This window comes from Sorex fumeus, unplaced genomic scaffold, assembly GCF_029834395.1.
Source record: "Sorex fumeus unplaced genomic scaffold, SorFum_2.1 ptg000058l, whole genome shotgun sequence".
In the NCBI taxonomy this organism is placed as follows: Eukaryota; Metazoa; Chordata; class Mammalia; order Eulipotyphla; family Soricidae; genus Sorex; species Sorex fumeus.
The window spans coordinates 20,955,462-20,978,325 of NW_026606115.1; the positions used below are offsets into that span (position 1 = coordinate 20,955,462).

General features: G+C 37.9%; 1 protein-coding gene and 1 pseudogene across 1 annotated transcript in view; one reads left to right on the forward strand and one right to left on the reverse strand.

The window, feature by feature from the left end:
• The window catches only part of IL1RAPL2 (interleukin 1 receptor accessory protein like 2), a 738,026-nt gene that overhangs the window by 277,676 nt on the left and 437,486 nt on the right, over positions 1-22,864 (reverse strand). The gene's annotated exons all lie outside the window — the stretch shown is intronic.
• Positions 9,872-9,984, forward strand: LOC130034327 (uncharacterized; annotated as a pseudogene).

Consider the following 22,864-nt stretch of genomic DNA (forward strand, 5'->3'; position numbering starts at 1 on the left):
TACCTCTTAAGTTAGGCTGATTCTGAGGTATTTGATTTTCTGGGGCACCATTGTGAACAGGATTATTTTTTCATGTCACTTTCCTCTCTCTGATTATTTGTGCATAGGAAGACCATGGATTTGGGGGCATTGATTTTATATCCTGCGACTTTATTGTACATTAAAGTCTATTGTTTCTAGGAGTTTCTTGGTAGAGGATTTAGGATTCTCGAGATATAGTATCATATCATCTGCGAATAGTGAGAGCTTGACTTCTTCCTTTCCTATCTGGATGCCTTTAATGCCTTCTTCTTGCCTAATCGCTATTGCAAGTACTTCCAGCACTATGTTAAACAGAAGTGGTGATAGTGGGCATCCTTGTATTGTTTCTGATCTTAGATGAAAGACCCTTACTTTTTCCCCATTGAGGATAATGCTTGCGATGGGTTTGTCATAGATGTTGGGAATGCTAACTGGTTCAGCCCTTTTGGAAAACAGTATGGACGATCCTCAAAATATTAGAAATTGATCTCCCATTTGACCCAGCTAGACCACCCCTGGGAATATATTCCAGAGAGGCAAAAAGTATAGTCGAAATGACATTTGCACTTCTATGTTCATTGCTGCACTATTCACAATAGCCAAAATCTGGAAAAAGACCGAGTGCCCGAGAATAGATGACTGGTTAAAAAAAACTTTGGTACATCTACACAATAGAGTACTATGCAGTGTTAGAAAAGATGAAGTCATGAAATTTACATACAAGTGGTACTACATGGAAAGATTCATACTAAGTGAAATGAGTCAGAAAGAGAGGGACAGACATATTAACATTGCATTCATCTGGGGAATATAAAGTAACAACATAGGAGACTAACACCCAAGAATAGCCGAGATAAGTACCAGGAGGTTCACTCCATGGCTTGGAGGCCAGCCGCACATGCTATGGGAAAAGGCAGCTCAGATAGAGAAGGGAGCACCAAATAAAGGGTGTTGGGCAGATTCTCCCAGGATGAGAGATGCATGCTGAAAGTAGACTATAGACTGAACATTAAAGCCACTCAATTCCTCTTTTGCAAACCACAGCACCCTAAAAAAGAGAGAAAACAAAAGGGAATGCCCTGCCACAGGGGTGGGGTGGATGGGGGAATGGGGGGTGGGAGGGATACTAGGAGCACTGGAGGTGGAGAATAGCCACTGGTGGAGGGATGGGTACGAAATCATTGTATAACTGAAACCCAAGCACAAAAAAATTATAAGTCTACAACTGTACCACATGGTGTGTCACTAATAAAAAAAAATTGTGAGTCTACAACTTTACCTCATGGTGTTTCACTAATAAAAATTTAATAAAAACAGAATGAAGAGTGTTACAGCCCAATATCTAAACCACAGTGTAAACAACATTGAAAACAGGAGAACCAAATTTCAACAATCAAACTTAAAAGCGTGCCTGCTGAGGAAGCAGGCTAAGGGATGGGAGTTGGAAGGGAACCTGGAACACTGCTGGATGAAAGCTGACAGTAGTGGTGGGATCGGTGCTGGAATATCATATGTCTAAAACCCAACTATGAAAACCTTTGTATCATGGTGCTTTAATAATATAAAATAATATTTAATAGAAAGAATAAAGAATTGAAGTGACTGAATAATGCCAAAGTGGAAATGATAAAATATTATTTATGAAATAAATAAAATATTATAAAATTCCAAACAGGAATGATGGATATAATTATACAATAGTGAAACTTAAGACAGAAAAAGGGGTTTAGCAGTTAACAAGAGAAAAGCCAGTAGGTAGTAAGTTGGAAAATTTGTTAGTGATATACACACAAAGGAGAAAATAAAAAAATGTAAAACTTGAACAAAGTGCATGAATCCTTGGGAGTATATCAAGAGGAACACCTATGTATATTATGCAGTCCCAGAAAAAGAAGACAGCAAGAAAGGAACAGACTTCCTTTTTAAAAAAAAATTATTAGTGAATCACCATCACTGTGAGGTACAGTTACAGAACTTACAATCTTTCGTGCTTGTGTTTCAGTCAAACAATGATCAAGTAGCATCCCTCCACCAGTGCCCATTTTCCCCCACCAATGGTCCTAGCATCCCTCCCACCACGCCCATCCTGTCCCCTCCACACCACCCTTCCTCTGTGGCAGGGCATTCCCTGTTCAGTCTATAGTCTACTTTCAGACCGCATCTCCCATCCCAAGCGGGCCCTCCTAGCACCCTTTACTTAGTGATCCCTTCTCTATCTGAGCTGCCTCTTTGCCCAGTATGTGAGGTTGGCTTCTAAACTATAGAGTAATCCTCCTGATCCTTAGCTCTACTATTCGTGGCAGTTAGTCTCCCACAGAATTCCTTTTTCAAGGAAGAACAGGGCCAGAGAGAAAATACAGAAGATAAGCCTTGGATATAACTGACTCTGGTTCCATCACTGGCTCTATAAATGGTCCTTTAATTACTGCCAGGATTGATCCCTGGGCATAGGAGCAATTATAAGCCCATAGTAGAGCTGGCTGTGTGCTGAACCCCCCTTAAAATACAGAAATAATATCCATTATCATTTTGATTTGGATTTCCCTAATAGTAAGTTGTGGTGAGCATATTTTACTGTGCCTGTTGGTTTTCCTCAGAGGTCTCTGTACTATCTCACACCTCAGAGAATGTCACATGTCAAAAATAATGGAAACAACCTGTGTTTTTGGGATGTAGTGAAAAGGGAACTCTCATCCATTGTTGGTGGGACTGTAGTCTGGTTCAACCCCCAAGGGAAACAATATGGAAAGTTCTCAGTAAACTGAAAATTCAGCCACCCTACAACAAAAACAATTCCACTTTTTTGGTATCTACCCCATGGACAGAAAAAAATTCATTCAAAAAGACACATGCACACCACTCTTCAATGCATCACTCTACAATAGCTAAAAAATTAATCAAAGTAGATTTCTAACAGCATTGTGTATCTATGCCACATTTCTAATGATGCCACATTTATTTTTTTCCTTAAATTTTTATTAGTGAAAAACCATGAGGTACAGTTGTAGACTTACAAATTTTTGTGCTTGGGATTCAGTTATACAATGATCGAATACCCATCCCTCCACCAGTGCCCATTCTCTTCCACCACCAGTCCCAGTATCCCTCCCACCCCCCTTCCCCGCATCCCACCCTACCACTGTGGCAGGGCATTCCCTTTTGTTATCTCTCTCCTTTTGAGTGCTGTGGTTTGCAAAAGAGACATTGAGTGGCATTCTTGTTTGGACTGTAGTCTACTCTCATCATGCATTCCCATCCTGAGAGGAACCTCCCAACACCCTTTATTTGGTGTTCCCTTATCTATCTGAGCTGCCATTTCCCCTAGTGTGTGTGGCTGTCCTCAAAGCCATGGAGTAATCCTCCTGGTACTTATCTCAGCTATTCTTGGGTGTTAGTCTCCTATTTTGTAACCTTATGTTCCCCAGATGAATGCAATCTTTCTATGTCCATCCCTCTCTTTCTGACTCATTTCACTTAGCATGAAACTTCCATGTAGTACCACTTGTATGTAAATTTCATGACTTCATCCTTTCTGACAGCTACATAGTATTCCATTGTGTAGATATACCACAGCTTCTTTAACCATTCATCTGTTCTTGGATGATGCCACATTTCTTATGATGAAATGTGGCATAGATACACAATGGAGTACTATGCAGGGAAAAGGAAAGATTAAATCATGCAATTTGGTGCAACATGAATGGAACTGAAAGATATTGAAAGAGGAAGCCTCAGTTTCCCCTTGCCAGTGAGAGAAAAAGTCACAGTTTTATAGGATTATATCACTTATATGTGGCATTGAGAGTAACAGGATAAAGAAATGCAATGTTTCAATGGGGCGGGGAGGACTAGAGAGATACTACAGTGTGTATGTAGTTTTCCTTGCATGCAGCTGATCTGGGTTCAATTCCAGACACAGATAGGGTCCCCAAGTCTTGCCAAAGTGATCTTTGGGTTCATAGCCAGGAGTCAGCCCTGAGTACTGCCAAATGTGGCCCTCAAAAAACCAACAACAAAAAGAAGACATTGGTAAAGGAAATGATACACAAAAGGAGGATTTATAAATAAATGAAATATAAAGAGAGAATGATATGCCAAACACAGTAACAACAAAGTCTCCAATGGAGACGTTACTGGGCCCACTCGAGCAAATCGACGATCAACGGGAGGGCCTTTACCTTTACCTTACCTTTTACCTTCTATGAAGAAATAAAATATTCCCAAAATTAACAAAACCACAAAATAGTTATTTTTCAATAAAAACTGTAATAATAACAAATAATATAAATTCACAATGTGTTTAATACACATAGAATATTTCACCCTAACAAGTTTACTTTTTTCAGGTATTTGCTGAACAGTACTAACCAGGCCCGACCTTGCTTAGCTTCTGAGATCAGACGAGATTGGGCACGTTCAAGGTGGTATGTCTGTAGAGTGATAGCACAGTGGGTAGGTCATTTGCCTTGCACACGGCCAACCCAGATTCAATTTCTCCGCCCCTCTTGGAAAGCCTGATAAGCTACCGAGAGTATCTTGCCTGCACGACAAAGCCTGGCAAGCTACAGGTGACGTATTCTATATGCCCAAACAGTAACAAGTCTCACAATTTTTTGTGAGACATTACTGATGCCCACTCGAGGAAATCGATGAACAATGGGAGGACAGTGTTACAGTGCTCCATGCTGAACTGTGAATATATTAAGATAAAAATCAAAGAAAATATTTTACAGATCACAATGTTATAAACGTAGATATCAATCACAAATGATGACAAAGAATGAACACATAAGACAAAGTTAAAAAGGTTTTGCAATGCAAATGAAACTTGGGCTAAAATTTAGAGACACTAATAAATGTGAGAAAATACTTGCACAAAATATGTCCAAGATATTCAAAGCATTTATAAAATTGTTCTGTTACATTAGTATCAGAGGCATCTTTGGAGAACCAACTCCAATCACTAGGGGAATGAATCCAAATATCAACAGCTGGGACTACATTAAATTGACAGTCTTAAGTACATCAAAAGAATATATAAGCAGAACAAAAATACAGCCCACAGAGTGGAAGATGATACTTTTATATCTTTTTCATATTTATAATAAAGGGATAATATTCAAGATAAATAAAAACTCTTACAAGTCAACAAAAATAAAATGCACCAAAATAGAGAAAAAATATTTGAATAGACTCATCTACATGGGCAAATTAAAAGATATTCATTATAATGGAATAATAGAAAAATTAAAATTAAAACCACAATAAGATATCACCTCACATTTCTAAGGATGGCTTGTATAACAAGGATCAAAACCACCAAGTATTGGCCAGGGTGTGGAGTAAGAGGAAGCATTTTGAACTCTTTGTGGGAATATAATTTGGTACAACCAGTTGGGAAACCAGTTTGGAGCACCATCAAGGAACTGAAAATTAGAGCTATTATATGATCAATAATCTCTCTTCTGGACTTCTTTCTCAAGAATATAAAAATATTAATCTAAAAATTTTATTCAACCCAATTTTATTGCAGTGTTATTTAATATAGCTAAATATGGAAACAACCAAAGTGTGCATCAATAAACTATTAATTAATAAAGTTCTGTTATATTTACACAGTGAAATATTTTTATCTTACCGAAAAGAGAAAAATTTTCAATTCAGAACACAATGGAAGAAGTGTAAGGGTATATGAGAAGAAAAATAAGTCAGAAGGAGTAAGACAAATTATGGATAACTTGAATCAAAATTGATTAAACAACATAACAAAATAAAAAGAAAACAATGAACATAAGTAACAGAACCAGGGGTACGTGGGGGAAAGAAAGCATGGTTGTGAGAAGAGATGGGTCGTATGTAAGAAAAGTTGGAGGAGTTTATTTATAAAAATATTAAAAAGGAAAAATTCAACTATTGGACCAGAGAGATAATACTGTATGCACTATCCTTGCATATAATCAACCCCTGTTTGATCCCTTGCACACATATGATTCAGCTCCATCTGATCAGAGTCAGATGTGAATCAAAACCAAAAAACATCAAAAGTTCATGAGAATGTGAAGAAACTGAAAAACACACATTGCTAGTGGCATTCTAAAAACCCCATTTTCATCACTGGCATACAAAGTAAATGACTCATTCAAAATTCCACTTCCAGACACATACCCAAGATAAGTAAAATTATGTCCACAAAAAGGCTTGTACATGACTACTCATAGCATTGGTACTTTTATTACCCCAAAAGCTGAAGCTACATAAAATATACATCACTTTATAAATGGGACAGCAAAAGCTGTTATATTTATACAAGAAATATCATTCAGTCATGAAAAAATTACTGGTGCCTGCTACAGCATGGATATCTCATAACATATTAGTAAATTAGAAGTCACCATGGACCATATACTATAGGATTCCATATAAGAAAATCGTAGTTAATTCCTAGTAGGTGCCCATTCACTATCATAGTCTTCCTTGCACCCACATATCTCATGATCTAGAAATGTTTATGGAGCTAATGAGTTCTAAACCTTAGCCTACCTCACATACTTTTACCTTCAAAGTGCTACCTGGGGAAGAGGTAACCACTAATTAGAGGTTAGGGAACAGCACAGAATTGTTGACATTTGTGTTTCTTTGTCAACTCTACCACATTCATCTAGATATTTTTAACAATTTTGATAGGTTCTTCTTTAAACTGTGAAATTTTGCTTTCTCATTTTGACTTATTTTACTTAGCATTAAATCCTCCAGTTGCATTCAAGTTGTAGCAAATACTAAAAATTCATCTTTTTTATAGCTGAGTAATATTCAATTATGTATGTGTGCCACAAATTTCTTACCCTTTACCCTCTCTCTGGAGATTTAGATTATTTCCATATCTTGTCCGTTTTAAGTATACGTGGAAATATCTTTCAAGTTAGTTTTTATATTTTTGGATGGATATTTAGGAGGTAAAATTCTAGAGCATGTGGTAGTTCTATTTTAAATTTTGAGAAAAGGCCATACAACTTTCCCTAGAAAGTGGACCAACTTATATTACTATGAATAGTGAATGAGGACTTCTTAATCTTCAAAATCCTTTTTCCCCCTTTTTTTGTTTTTGGGTCACACTCAGTCATGCTCAGGGATTACTCCTTTTAGGACTGGGAGACCATACTTAGTTCCAAGGATTGAGCTCCTGTCAAATGCGTTCAAGGCAAACACATTAAATGCCATACTATCTCTCTGGCACCAAGGTTTATTTTTTTCCACATCCTTGACAACACTTGTTTCTGGCCTTTCTGACATAGGTCATTCTTAATAGTGTGAGAGATATCTTATAGCTATATTGAATTGTATTTGATTTGTATTTCCCTGATAATCAATGAGCAATTTCACATGTCAGTTGGAAAACATGTCTCTTCTTTGAAAAATGTTTATCTCATCCACGTTAGAAAGCAGGGTATGTCTGGCTTGCTAGTCAGAGGATGCTCCTAGAGGTGTTTTTTTTTGGAGGGGGGAGGTAGACAGTGCTGTAATTTGAACTCAGTCCTTCCGTATGTGAAAACAATTGTTCTAGTTCTTTGAGGTATCTCTACAGAGATTTTTTTTCTTGTAAACCATTTTTTTTGATTTTTAATTTTTTAAAAATTTTTATTAGTGAAACACCATGAGGTACAGTTGTAGACTTACAAATTTTTGTGCTTGGGTTTTGATTATACAATGATCAAATACCCATCACTCCACCAGTGCCCATTTTCCACCACCATGGATCCCAGTATCCCTCCCACCTCCATCCCCGCCACCCCATCCTGCCTCTGGGGCAGGGCATTCATTTTTGTTCTAGATAGATGTTTTATGGGGTAATTTTATCATGTTGTTGCAATGTGAATACCATAAATATAATTCCACTGTTAGATCTATACTGTGAATAGGATTCCTTTTCTTGCAAACTTCATCATAAACTGTTGGGAGACAGATTGATAGTAGTGCCCAGAGAACTTGCCTTGCATGTATTCAACCCCGGGTTTGATCCCTGGCATCCCCTAGGGTCCCCTGAGCACCAACAGAAGTGATATTTCTGCACAGAGCCAGGAGTAAGCCCTGAATATTGCCAGGCATGCTCCCCCATCTCCGCCAAGGCAACAAAAATAAATTAAGTAATTAACTGTTAATATACTTGAAGGTTTCTTTCTGGGTTCTAAATTCAGTTTCATTGGTTTAAATATCTGCATTTCTCCAGATATCACAGTTTTGATTTTACTATAGCTATATTATATAAGGCAATTAATTTGATACCTCCATTTTTATATGATCACAATTTATTGTCTTACTTTCTTTGTGTTTTTTATTTGGTTTATTTTTGTGGACGCTCACAAGTGGTGATAGATCTCAGGGTCACTCCATACAATACTGAGCAAACCAGCACTGCGAGCAGTCCAATGCAAGGACCAAGGATGTGGTGCTCTTGGTGTTCTGTGGTGCTAAGTATCAGCAGAACAACTCCAGTGATATTTGAGGGAACCTAGATCTATACTAGGTGGTGCTCAGGGGGTCATATAATCCTAGGGATCAAGCCCAGTATGGGTACATACCAGACCTACACCCCAATCCCTAACCATATTTCATTTCTCCTATTCATTAAAGTTAGACAACATGGTATGTACTCAAGATTTACTAGTTGTTTGAAATTTGCAGGTAAGCTTACTGTTTTCACAGGATTTAGATGAAAGAAGATGCCAAGTCACTTCCTTGGAAACATATTTGCATAAGGATTTTTTTTCTTCATAGTTCCATAAAAGGGCAGTGTTTTCTTTCAAAGAAACCAATGTTAGAAATTCTTCGCAGAAGTCTGCAAAAGTTTGCCTCACAAATGAACTAATATTTTTGTCAAAGTGCGGTATAAATGTAGTATAGTATGGTAGCTAAGCAGTGTCAAAACAGAGTCAGACCTGCACTGTAGCACTGTCCTCTAGTTGTTCATCGATTTGCTCGAGGGGGCCCAGTAACTCTCCATTTTGAGACTTGTTGTTACTGTGTTTGGCATATTGGATACATCACAGGTTTATCCAAAACAATAAGGCCCTAAGACCATCTTGGATATTGAGAAGAAAAAAAAAATAATGCTGCTAGCTTTTTATTACTACTGTTTATTATATAGAATGACAGGGCTAATAAATACGTGTTTAATGCAGGTTTTAATCTGAGTTAAATACCAACTTCTACATTTCAATCAGTGAATTTCTTTGATTTTAATTTCTAATTTAAATATTATTGGTTTTCACACAAATCACAAATCACAAATCATCCTGTTATTCGTCGATTGCCTCGAGCAGGCCCCAGTAACATCTTCATCCTAGCCCTGAGATTATATTCAAGGCTCTTTAGGAGAATGAGACCCATCATTGTTACTGGTATTTGGCATATTGGGTATGCCACGGGGAGTTTGCCAGACTCTGCCGTGTGGGCAGGCTACATTCGGTAGCCTGCCAGTTTGTCCAAAGTAGGAATGAGATGATAAGATGTCAGCCGCGTGGTTCCGGGAGCTGAGTTTTATAGTCTCTGAGTCTTGGCCGTTGATGGGATTACACGGCGCCAGGGGGCCAGTTGGTGGGTGTGACCCCCGCCTACTGGAATTTGGAGGCTCTGGGTGGAGGATGCTCAGCCCAAATCCGAGTAGGCTTGGAGATCTCGGCCCCGGAACCCGCATGACTTTGTCCCTCTGCCAGTACCTTCATGTGTGCGGAGAATGGTCTCAGCATGGTGGTGGCTGGTCCTGGAGGTCTTTGACTGCCAGAGCCCTGGTCAGGGCGGGGAGGAAAGCTCAACCCGCTCCCCTCCAAGGGGTCCCGGCGAGCGAGGACAGTCAGGCGCTTCTTGGTCTTTTGGCTAAGATCAAGTGTAGTATCTGTTCTTATCAGTTTAATTATTGGTTTTCAATATTTTAAAAATTCATGCATTGGTTTAGCTTCAAAACTCTCTATGATTATAATTATTATCACTCCCACTACCAAAATTCTAGTCCCATGCCAGCAGTCAAAAGACCCCATTGCACAATCCTCCAACTCCCTTCTCTCTCTAGGAGAAACCAATGTTTTCACTAAACTAGACCAACATTGAATGCTGACTTATCAGTAATTCTATACTTCAGTTATCATACATGTAAAAATAGCATTAGATTTTAACTATATTCCTGAATTAAATGACAGGACTTCCAGTATGTTATGTCACAGAAATGATGTTTTAAGTGTATTCTTGAGCACCCAGTTCCTCTAAATCAAAACATATTTAGTTGTATATTGTCCTAAATTAGTCTACTAAATTATGTGTCTAACAAATACTTGCATAAAATCATACCACTTTACCTGAGCCCTGCAAATAGAACTATGAAGAAAAAAATATGATGCTTAACTTTATACATTATACATGCTTAACTTTATACATTATATGGAAAAGGCAGATAAATTCAAGTAAATGATGGTGGCTTAACCTAAAGTAATGGTAATGATATATATATATATATGTATATATATATATATAGAGAGAGAGAGAGAGAGAGAGAGAGGTGCCACCAACAGGTCAACCTGTACCTGCAGCGTGAGCATCAGCAGCCTGATGATGCCTTCAGGCTTCCTGACACCACGAAATTTCCACTATGCTTTTTGCCAGACCCCAAGACCAAGTTTACCAAGAAATTAAATGGCCAAAAGTTAGGTATGTAGGAGCTATCTCCACAAATCAACTCCAGCTCAGCCTTACAAGCTCATGTACTATTGGCCTTATTTCAGAGACCCATACATAAATCTCCAAAGAGATCAAAAGTCACAGTTAATCTCGGACCTACACATGGCTAAACCAACTGGGATAAATCGGAGAGGGGTAGTTTGACCTGTGCCTGCCCAAGCAGAGCTTCTTGGAGCCACTTGATTCCACAATCCAAAATCTCTGCCATCCAAAATCTCAATCCAAAATCCCAGCCTGACTCCACCGTCTCAGGACAGACCACACCAACACATAATCTGCTGAAAATATAGGTATGCTGGTTTTGTGACTGAAATCTCCAGTCTTTCATGTAGTTGGGGTTGGCTAACTCCCCCCACTTTTCAATACACATGGAAGCACTGGCAGTCAGCAACCCCCCCCCCCGCCACCGCCAAGGAACCAGCTCCAGCACCACCCTTTAAACTCTATTACTGGCCTGGCTTCAGGGACCCATAATGAATCTCGAAAGAGATCAAAAGCCAGAGATACAGCAGCAAGTCCTGGAAGACATCAAAGACTCGGAGATCTCTCCAGGATCCATACAGAACCAACTTCACAGGGGCACCCCAGATGGAGCAGGTGCAGTCTCCCCTCCTACTCCAGATGGAATCCTGGTGACCAAGAGCTTCCACAACCAAGGCCCAAGTATGAGGGTTCCAGAACGAATTCTCCATTCTGCATGGTGGCAGAGAAGTTGAACTGTCCCTCCCTGGCTCCCTATCCGCTCATCGGCCTGGTTATCACCCCCACAATGTGCCTCTGGCCACCATCTTATCCCACCAACAGCCCTGGTCCAGAGGTGCACAGTTGAATCCCAAAATGGATTATTGCCCTACAGAAATGTCTCTGGAACCCAACCATTTACAATCTAGGATTCCAGAATCACACAACTGCAGCACCCATGATATTCAAAATGAGCAAGGGACAATAAATGATCTAGCATCTGCTCCTGGCAGGCAGGCTTAAATGGTGGTGGAAAAATTCGAGCAAAATATAATGCCCAAAATTAGAGATTGGGTATTGGGGAAATTGCCTGCCATGGAGGCAGGGTGAGGACTGGTATAGGGGAGGGCGATGTAATGTAGACACTAGTGATGGAGAGTGTGCACTGGCGGAGGGATGGGTGTTCGATCATTGTATGGCTGAATCTCGAACATGAAAGCTTTGTAACTTTATCTCGCATTGATTTAATAAAAAAAAGGATTGTGGAGTTCATGCCCAATTCAGTCAGCTTAATCAGTGGCTGAATAAATAGCAGTACTCCTACATTATAAAAATGATGTATATACAGAAATGAGGACTGATTCAATGTATGTTTTGGAAGTAAATAGTGTTGGAGGTACTGAAAATTTGAATGTGGAAGAAAATAAATAATAAAGATAATATTTTAAAGTAAATTTTACAGTTACAGTTCAGGTAACATGTTTACAATATTACAATTATATGTTAATGTTTGCGTGCAAGGCAAATGCCCTACCCACTGCACTATTGCTCTAGCCTCTTAAGGAGACTTTTAGAGGGTTTTCCCAAGCTGCCACTCGTGGGGCTTTATGACGAGGTAAGAGCCCATTGCTAGGTTGTTTCTAAGGGGTGAGTTGGGAAGGGTCTTCTTGGAAATTACTTTTCTCGACTTTTACTTCTGTGGGATACCTTCTCGGAGCCTTCTCTGGTCTGGACTAGCCGAGGGTTAATCAGATTAAAGGAAGGAGTTGCGGGTTCTCTAGTAACTTTTTTCAGGCCCTCTCTGTAGGGAGACTTCCCATCTCCTCAGGGTCATCTGATGGAGAAGGTCTTGTGTTCTGTAGTCACGCGGTGCATCAGACTTTGGCCTGATGGCTTTATTACTTCCCAGGAATTTCATTGCCACGATGGGGAGGGGGAACTTCCCTAATATGCCTGCCTACATCATTGTGGGGCAGAGTGATAGCACAGCGGGTAGGGCATTTGCCTTAACATGGCCAACCCGAGTTCGATTCTCTATCCCTCTCGGAGAGCCTGGCAAGCTACCAAGAGTATCCCGCCTGCACAGCAGAGCTGGGCAAGCTACCCATGACGTATTCAATATGCCAAAAACAGTAACAAGTCTCACAATGGAGACGTTACTGGTGCCAACTTGAGCAAATCAATGAACAACGGGAGGACAGTGCTACAATTCTATGTTAATGTTTGTGGTCCTGGTGCAGAGTGTGTGATCACAATGGGGTCACTGAAGAAAGTATTTTTTCCAGTTTTATTGATATATAGTGACACATAACATTGTTTCAGATTAAAATTTATAATGTGATTATTTTATATATGTATATATTGATACATGATTGTTGCAATATCAGCACATTTATCACTTTAGATAGGTCAATTATCACCTTTATCACTTTAGATTGTCAACATTGCTTCTAAGATCGTCTATCTTTTATCTTAGCAATCCTCAATTAATATAGTAGTACAGTAACTGAGTTGCACATTAGCTAACTAGAAACATTCATCTTGTAATATTGTTTGTACCATTTAAACCAAATCTTCCTATTTTTCCCATTTCATGCCTCTCACAGACAGCCATCTATCTTTCCTGTTTCAATAAATTCAACTTTTAAAATTTCCAAAACAATTACTCCAATATAATCTAGTGATTCTGCCCCTTGAATGTATATAAAGAACACAAAAATAATAACTTGAAAATATATTGAAAGACATGATGCACACATATGTTCACTGTAACACAATATAAAATAGCCAAAATATGGAAACACTCAAAATGTCCAATGACAGATTAAAACATAAATATATAAATATGTGTATATATGTATATATACACACAAATACAATGGAATATTCAGCTATAATAAAATATTAAATATTGACTGACTATGCAATGTGATGGTGATAAAGAGTGTAATATTAAGTAAAACATGTCAAAGGGAGGACAACTATCAGATGCTCTCACTCATATTTTGCATATCAATAAATGAATCAAGGGAATGGACATATATGATGTAAAACCCTTTTGACTACCAATTTCAGGTTACCAAGCAATGGGAGAAGGCCAGGGGGAAGGAGAGCATGAAGCCTACTGACATATGGATGGTGTAAAATAAAATGAATGCATAAATGCACATTTCATTAAAAAAAGAGGTTGGCTGGAGAGATAAATCAGCGGGCAAGGTGCATGCATTCTGCAGTGCTGAACTGGGTTCAATACTCAGCTTCCTACATTATTCCTCGAGCTCTGCCAGGAGTAATTCCTGAGTGCAGAGCCAGGAGTAAACCCTACTCATTTCCAGGTGTGTCCCCAAATTCCCATTGTCCATCTCAAAGGAGATGTGTGAAAAACAATGCCTTTTTTGTTTTGCAAAATATAATAAATTAGTAGGTAGAAATAAATGATACTTTAAGCATAAAGTTATTAGATAAGTAAGGGGTAAAATTTATAAAATTTATTTGACTTTGCTTATTAATATAGTATTTATTTTTATACTGATTAACATTTTACATATTTACATAAAACTAAAACATTAAAGGGAAAACTTTAAAACTGGATGCAAGCAAAACATATGAACCTAATTGCACATTTAATAGGCAGTCCTATGTATTTAAAATAATCAAATTATATTTTTCAGGGAATGTACACTCAGTGGATATATTTAGTGGATATAACTGAAGATATTTTAGAGTAAACTAAAAAATATTTATTGTCAGTATTTATACAAGTGTAGAAACCCAAACCTTTTTTTTTTTTATTTCTACTACAGAGATGAACAAATAAATAAGTGCATGGATGCTTTAAGGGACCAGAGCTCACACTTTATTTTTATTTATTTATTTATTTATTTATTTTGCTTTTTGGGTCACACAGGGGTTACTCCTGGCTCTGCACTCAGAAGTCACTCCTGGTGGTGCTCAGGGAACCATATGGGATGCTGGGAATTGAACCCGGGTCGGCCGCGTGCAAGGCAAACGCCCCACCGGCTGTGCTATCTCTCCAGTCCCAGAGATCACACTTTAGGTGACAGGAAGTACAAAAAGAATGACTGCTAAACAGAGATTGGTAACTGCAGTATTCATTGGAATTACATGTGTCAATATGAACTCATTTAAAAATATAAAAAATACTAGATTCACTGACATTTAAATAGCAATGAGCACTATGTTGCTTCTCTTGGACTCAACGGGTCTATAAGCAAAATAAATCAGTATTTTTCTATGGCTGGAAAAAAGAATGTGTATTGTAACTTTGGGACAGTCTAATATCAAATAATGAATACTTTAAAAACAATGACAATCTCGGAGAGGAAATTTGCCTCTCACGGAGGCAGGCAAGAAACGGGACATTGGTGGATGCTAGTGGTCACTTGTGAAAAGATTGGTGTTGGAACACTGTATGCCTGAAATACAATCAAATTATATTTGTAACTTTATATTCATGATGGTTCAATAAAAAATAAATATTTAAAAACTTCTAAAGAACACAGTAGTCATATTATAGTGACCCCACTATCTTAATTTGGAAAGTTGTACATTAAAACTATAATAAATTACCTTAACAACATTTAAAACTGCCGTGACCATTCAAAAAAGTAAAACCCACATCTGTCAGATAACATTGTTTTGTCCTTCCTGCATAGCCTCAGGTAGTTTAGTTTAATTGGGTTGCTCCCATCACAGTGCTCCCATTCCTCTGTGTTTATTTGTAACTTCTTTCTTTGTGGTCTGTTGACTTGTAAATATAGTTTTTTCTTCTCCCTAAGTCCTTTGCATAGTTTATTCAGAGCAATGTCTTTTTTGTCTGGACACAAGAAAACAGTATATGCTATGCTTTTGTAATGTGACTCTCAGTGGTATTTTCCTCCTGAGCTTCTGTTCTCTCACCTAAGCCTCAGCTGCTCTTACTTCCTAGCACCCCCAAAAGCAGGGTCCCGATGAGGGACTGGATGGAACCAGGGCAAGCGGTAAGCTATGTGCTACCCTGGCATAGAGATGGGCCTGCCTAAAGTGCCATAATGCTTAACTATAAGTTAAGAGCTTGGTCATGGACAAATGCTATCATTATCCAAAAAGCTATAACTAGATTCGGAACTTGCTAGGGTTAGGAATGATTAATCTGGCCTGAGCACTATAGTCTGAGTCTGTGGCAAGATGTTCCCAGGAGAGCTGCTGTGTCCATACAAAAATAACTGGTATTAAGATGTTGATTGAGTCTTTGGACTGAGGAAAGGAGAAAAACACCTTAAGAGGTATTTTGCCTTAGGCAGTCAGGAAGGGCTTTGGAATTACCTCCTTGGTGGTGGGTGGTGTTTCCTTTGAACCTGATGGGCCCTCAGGAAGGGCTTTCTTATTTTGGTTTGGCTACCAGACTGGGTACAGTGTCTGCCCAGAATACTGGGGAGGGGAGTGGTAGAGATGAAAGAGCTGGGGAGATAGGAGAGAGAGAGAGAGAGAGAGAGAGAGAGAGAGAGAGAGAGAGAGAGAGAGAGCAGGGTGGCAAGATGGACCAAGGAGAGACTAGCAAGGGGGACAGAGAGAGAAGAATGTAGATGAATACAGGAACAGGCCTGTGGAGAGAGAGAGAGCGCCCAGGCTGCTAGATGAAGTGCAAAAGATGAGTGGGAGAGACAGGAGGAGACGGGAATGAAGGGCAGTGTGAGACTAGAATGGGGGGTTCAGAGAGACCGGGTCAGGCTCGTGGGCAGAATGGAATAAATGGCATCTGATCAACCAACCAGCTTGGCCTTCGCTTCCTCCACCATCTGCCCCATGGCCCAGGCCGCGGCCCCCCCCAACCTGGGCAGCTAGGGGGAAGAGCCATGGGGGCCTCCCCCTGGCCATCCCTGGAGATATTATATACCCATCATTATTAAGAAAGTCAAAATCCAGACCAACAAAATTGGAGAAAATATTCAAACTACTGCTTCTTTTTTTTTTGTCTTTTTGTTTCACGTATAAAAGATGTCATAATGACAGATAACTATAATCCTAAGGTTATGCAGCCACATTAAAAATCTTTTGGCAGTTCCTGTTAAAATTAAATTTTACCACATGATCTCCTGATTCTACTATGCATATATCATCTAAGAGATATAAGACCTAATGTTTATAAAAAATCTTAACAATAATTTTGACATTAACTTGACATAAATAAAAATCTGGAAATAACTCAAACACTCGTTAAAAAAAGAAAATGATAAATGAGCTCTGGCATATTAAGAGAATGGAATCTCCTCATCAATAGCACTGTTCTGTAGCACTGTCCTTCAGTTCTTCATCAATTTTTTATTTTTATTTTTTTAATTTTTTTATTAGTGAAACACCATGAGGTACAGTTATAGACTTATAAATTTTTGTGCTTGGGTTTCAGTTATACAATGGGCACCAGTAATGTCTCCATTGTGAGACTTGTTGTTACTGTTTTTGAATATGTCACGGGTAGCTTGCCAGGCTTTGCCATGCGGGCAGGATACTCTCAATAGTTTGCGAGCTCTCTGAATGGAATGGAGGAATCGAACCTGGGTCAGCCATGTGCAAGGCAAATGCCCTACCCTCTGTGCTATTGCTTCTCATCAATAGAAGAATAAATTACACATTCTGGCTTTTTCCATACTGGAGAAGCCCATGAACACATGAACACATCACTTTCCCTTTCTTTCCTCTCTCTCCCCTCATACTTCTGTAAGTAAATTTATTTAAATAAAACGATTGTGCATCACTAAGAAAATTTCAAAAATGACATATCCAGGGAGAGTGTGAGGGCATATTAAAGTACATTGACAGCTAGGGAGACAGTTCAGTAGTTAGCAGTGTATGTCCTTTACATGCACAGGACCCAAGTTCAAACTCAGAGACTACATGGCTAGTCACTGCTGGCTAGTAGTCCTAGAGGCCCTTAAGCACAGCTGGAGTGGCAATGATGATTCTTGAATTATCTGACCCCATTGACCAAGAATCATATGGAGTGTCCTCAGGCTCCCTGGGCACTACTTGGAAGGTACACTCTATATGTGAGCTCTCCACGCACACCACGGGGATGTGCCTCCTTCCCCCAAAAAAGCAGTCAGAGACGGACAGATGCCAGAGGATCTTATTCATCTGTGGTATAGCGGAGAAAAAGTAAAGTTGTGGATTTCATATAAGTAAAGGGGATGGGTTTCATCTCTTCATTTTTCTGTTAGGGTAATTCATTTTTATTGTTGTTATTGGTGAGCATTGAGAGTACTTTGTATATTTTGCATATTAGCTGTTTATCTGATGTATTCTGTGCAAATATTTTCTCCAATTCAGTAGGATGCCCGCTAATCTTGGCCCCAATTTATTTTTCTTTTTGGGTCAAACCTGGCGATGCTCAGTGGTCACTCCTGGATCTGAACTCAGAAATTATACCTGGTGGTGCTTAGGGGACCATATAGAATGCTGGGAATCAAACCCGGCTCAGCCATATGCAAGGCCAATGCCCTACCCACTGTGCTATTGCTCCCACCCCCCCAAGTTTTTTTTATTGCATTTTTAATTTTTTGAAAATTTTTATTAGTGAGACATCATGAGGTACAGTTGTAGACTTAAAATTTTTGTGCTTGGGTTTCAGTTATACAATGATAAAATATCCATCCCTCTACCAGTGCTCATTTACCACCACCACGGATCCCAGTATCTCTCCCACCCCCCAACCCCCATCCCAGTCTCAGTTTGATATAGTACCATTTGTTAGTTTTAATTTTTGATATTTTGGAAAATAGAACCAATCACTGCTAACACCTGTAAGTTCCCTATTGTGCAGAGTTATGTTTACATATCAATGCATTTTTGTTTATTATAGTATTAGCAAAATATAGAGTATGCAAGCAACCCAACTACAGGTGAATGGATAAGGAAGTTATTATATATAAATATATATATATCAACATGCTAGTATGCATCTGTATGAAAGAATGAAATCTAGAAATCTGATGCAACTTGTAAGTAACTAGAGGGTAGCACAAAAAGCAAAATATGTCAGAGGCAGTGCAGAGCATTTGTACAGCAGGTCAGATGCTTGATTTGCAGGCAGGAGACCTAGATTCAATCTTCAGCACCCCAGATTGTTCCCCAGGCCCTGTGAGGGGTGAATCCCTGAGCACAGATCCAGTAGCAAGCCCTGAGCATTGTGGAGGTGCGCCTCCTTAATCCAAAAAAGCGAAGTCAGAGACAGGAGGACAAATGCCACAGGATCTTATTTATCTATGATATATAGGAGAAAAAGAAAGGGGGATGGGCTTCAAATAATGACAAATAATGATTACAGAACTAAAAAACTATAAGGAATTTTCCCATGTGGAGGAGTGGGGGTAGAGAATGATGTGAACGGGCAGAAACATAACATTACTGGTGGTAGCTCTTAGATACTTAACTTGGTATGAGGTGAAGTAACTGTGAACATCAAAAAAATCACATATTAACACTATTGTAAATATTTAACCTAACATACAATTATTAAAATTCTTAGTTATGTAGGACTACACTACAGTGGGGGTTGAAGGGAAACTTAGTGGAGGGATGTTAAGATGGTGGTGGGTATTGTTTACTTGAAAAAATATTATTAAAATATTACCAATCATGGTTTTTAAATAAGTGGGTACAAGAATAAAAGAAAGAGAAAGAAAGGCTGAATGGCAGGTAAATGTCAGTACAAAACAACAATTATTGTTTGTCTCTAATGATAGTATGTGTTAAATTTGTAGAGACAGAAATTATAATGGTGATTGAGGGGAGTAAGGAGAAATTACTTTTTAATTATCTTGCAATTTCAATATGGAAAATAGGTGGTGTTTATGATGGAAAAATATGTATTTTTTTCTTCCCTGAAATAGACACTTCAAGGGGTAATTAAAACAAATGTGGCTATAAATATTTCTTATATGCATCAACCTGTGGTCAAGCCTTGGCAATATGTATTTGACTGAGCACAGTCAATAGTAACCCCTGAGCACAGAGCCAGGAGTAAGCACTGAACACCACTGAGTGTGAACCTAAAACAAAACATTAATAACTTACTGAGCTATAAATTTAACATATGGAAACTCCAAAATTCACATCATTTGATAAAAGAATCTATAATACACAGTATTATTAGTAAAAGTGGGGATATATCAATTTTATTTAATAAATAAATGCAATAAATGCAAACAGAAAGATTGTATGAAACTGCCATCATAGTAACTAAGGAAATAATTGACATAGGTTTTATATGACAAGCTATACAAATAGTCTCAAGATATTAATTAGTAAGTCATTTATTAATTTTATACAATTATCGATGTCTTTATAATGGGTTGATCTGTCAGAGACTTCCTCAACCAAATCATCACATTCAGAACACCTAATAGCTTGAGAAACATAAATTATGTACTTTTTAGTAATAGATACAGGGGACATAAAGTTTCACACAAGTACCATTTTGGTTAAAAATAATGTGTAATGTGAATGTAATCATTCAAGACAACAACAAAACATTAAAGGTAATTATATATAAAATAGGACCCTTGGCTTAAAAATATTAGTGTCATTATATAAGTCAAAAGCATATTTTATAGCAATCTCTCCCAGTGGTGTTAGGTAATATTCCTGGGACAGTAATGGTGATACTCATTCCAGTCTTGTTAGATTCATGGTTTATTGTCCAGGTCTCACTCCACAGTGCTTAGGGCTTGAGAGTTCTAAGGGAAATTAGTTCTAAGTTCTAAGGCTACCTCAGAGGTACTTGGGAGCCACCAACGTCATATCCAGTGATGCTCTGGGGGTCCAATGGTACTGGTGATTGAATTTAGTGACTTACATAGCCAGGAATTTGCTCCATTCAACTGATCCATACTCCTGACTTCTAAAACAAATTTAAACATGGGGGCACCAAAACTGCTCACTGGTGAGTTAGCTGCATTGCAGACCTAACACCACTAAATCGATCTTGGACATGCAATCCTGATGGCACTGCCATTTGACATCCCTGGTTCCATTTGCAATCTAATGTATGTGAAGACCATAATTAAAGTGAGCAATCCCTTGTGAGTACTGCAACTAAAATGAGAGTACCACAGAAGTGTCCAACCTTCAACCAGTCCCACAACCAATTGTGTAAGTCTGCAACCACGTATGTCTGACTCCTGACCATCAAAACAGGAAGGAAAACAACAAAGGAAATGGAAGGCAGGAATTTTTTAAAGTTAAAGCAAAGTGTAAAGTGCAGGGAAATGTCTTAGATTAAAGTGGAAAAAATATGGTGAATAAATTACATGGTTTTAAATTTGTTTTTGGATCAGAAAAACAGTATAAAGGTCATTAATATAATAACTGGAAAGTTCAAATATAAAGTACACATCAGATTTAGTATTGTCTTAATATCAAATTTTCTGTAATATAATAATCAGATTCTAGTTATATAGGAAGAGGTAGATGAATATTCATTTTATTTTCTTGTGATCTTTCTTGCAATGTGTTTGGATATTTATAAAGTAATGCAAAATACTTTAAATTAATTATAAAGAATAACCACTTTATTTTTTGAATTGTCTTTATACTGGACCTGAAGTTTCTATGTTTGCAGGAAGAAAAGCGTGATTGGATTGCTAAGTAGTTAGTGTCAGATATTCCAAATTCTAAATCAGGTTCTGCCATTAATTTATTTGTGCTTTCTCATGACTGAAATTGGGGGTGAGAATTTCTTCTTGCTAGGCCTACTTTATAGGGCTGTTGACAGAATTAAATGATATGAAAGATGAGACTATGTTCTGACAAGGATGACAGTTTTATTTTAATTCAGAATGCCTTTATTGTCATCTTAGAATAATTTACCTTGCACACAAATTTATTTCCAAATGTTATAAAAATGATTTGAATATTATTCCTTTGATTTTGAATTCCCTTTATGCTATTCCTTGGGTATTCCCTGAAATGATTGATAGCCTTTGCAAGCTATCATTAGCATTGAATGAGACTACTGGCATCCAAGTTGATTCTACCACATGCTTGCTTTCTGGGCAGCAATTTTGCATATTTTCCACTTGAGTCACTGGTAGGAGTTCTGGTTAAGTCAAATGTAACTTAAGAAGATAGTGGAACAGAAAAGAGGTTGGTGGAAATAAAGAGGAAGAAAAGGTGGCAGAGTCACAAAGAGACTACTTGATATATTTAAAGAAAACATTTAGAAATCCCTGCCAAAGTTGAATATGTACCTTCTTGGGGCATTCTAATTTCTTACTAGAACAACAGTTAAAACTGCTTACCAACATTCTATAAGGTTTAGTGGCAAGAAAAGTATCCAGAAGTTAAAGTCTTATTACACTATATGAAAGTACTCAATGTAGTTTCTTTTCAACAATATTATGTAAGGCAGAATACATTTTTCACTTAAGTATCAATTCAATAATTGGTGTCTGTATTTAATACAGAAATGTACATATGTGAATTGTGTTATAGTTATCCAATGGCAATATTCATAATAAGTATATTTAAGTATATACATTTATATTGTCAATAAAATCTGATCCCCAAATTATAACAGAAAAGAAAACGTATTCACAAAATATTCTAGATAAAGACCTTGATCTACATGGGGATCAAAATACTAGAAGCTTGAAATACAAGTCGATTCACGCTTACTATCTTAGAAATATAGACATCAAATCAATCTTCCCTGCATTTTATCTGCTGCTATTTGTTTATTCAATTCTTACAAGACTAGTGTCCTGTCTCCTGACTTCTAGTTACGTGTTCCTTGTAAAATTCTCTTTAATATTGTATACAAGTTTTATTATGAAGCAGAACATTACAATTGGACAGAGAATTCAAGTGAGTCGGTCTCTCTCGTCTTTGTGATTTTTGTAAGGGTCTATCTCACGGGGATTCAATAAAAAAAACCTGGGAAAACTTTAAATATTAAGGCTAAAGTATTATTTTCTTCTTCGTTTGTAAAATAGACTAACTACTTATTGTTTAAGCAAAGTGTGATGACTTTTTTGCATGAAATTCTAACCTATATAAATGTTTTTCATGCTAAGAAAATACGAAACTAGGAAAGAGCACAGCAAATAACTTAGAGTAATTTTCAATTACAACTAAGTCAACAGTTGAGATGTCATATAGA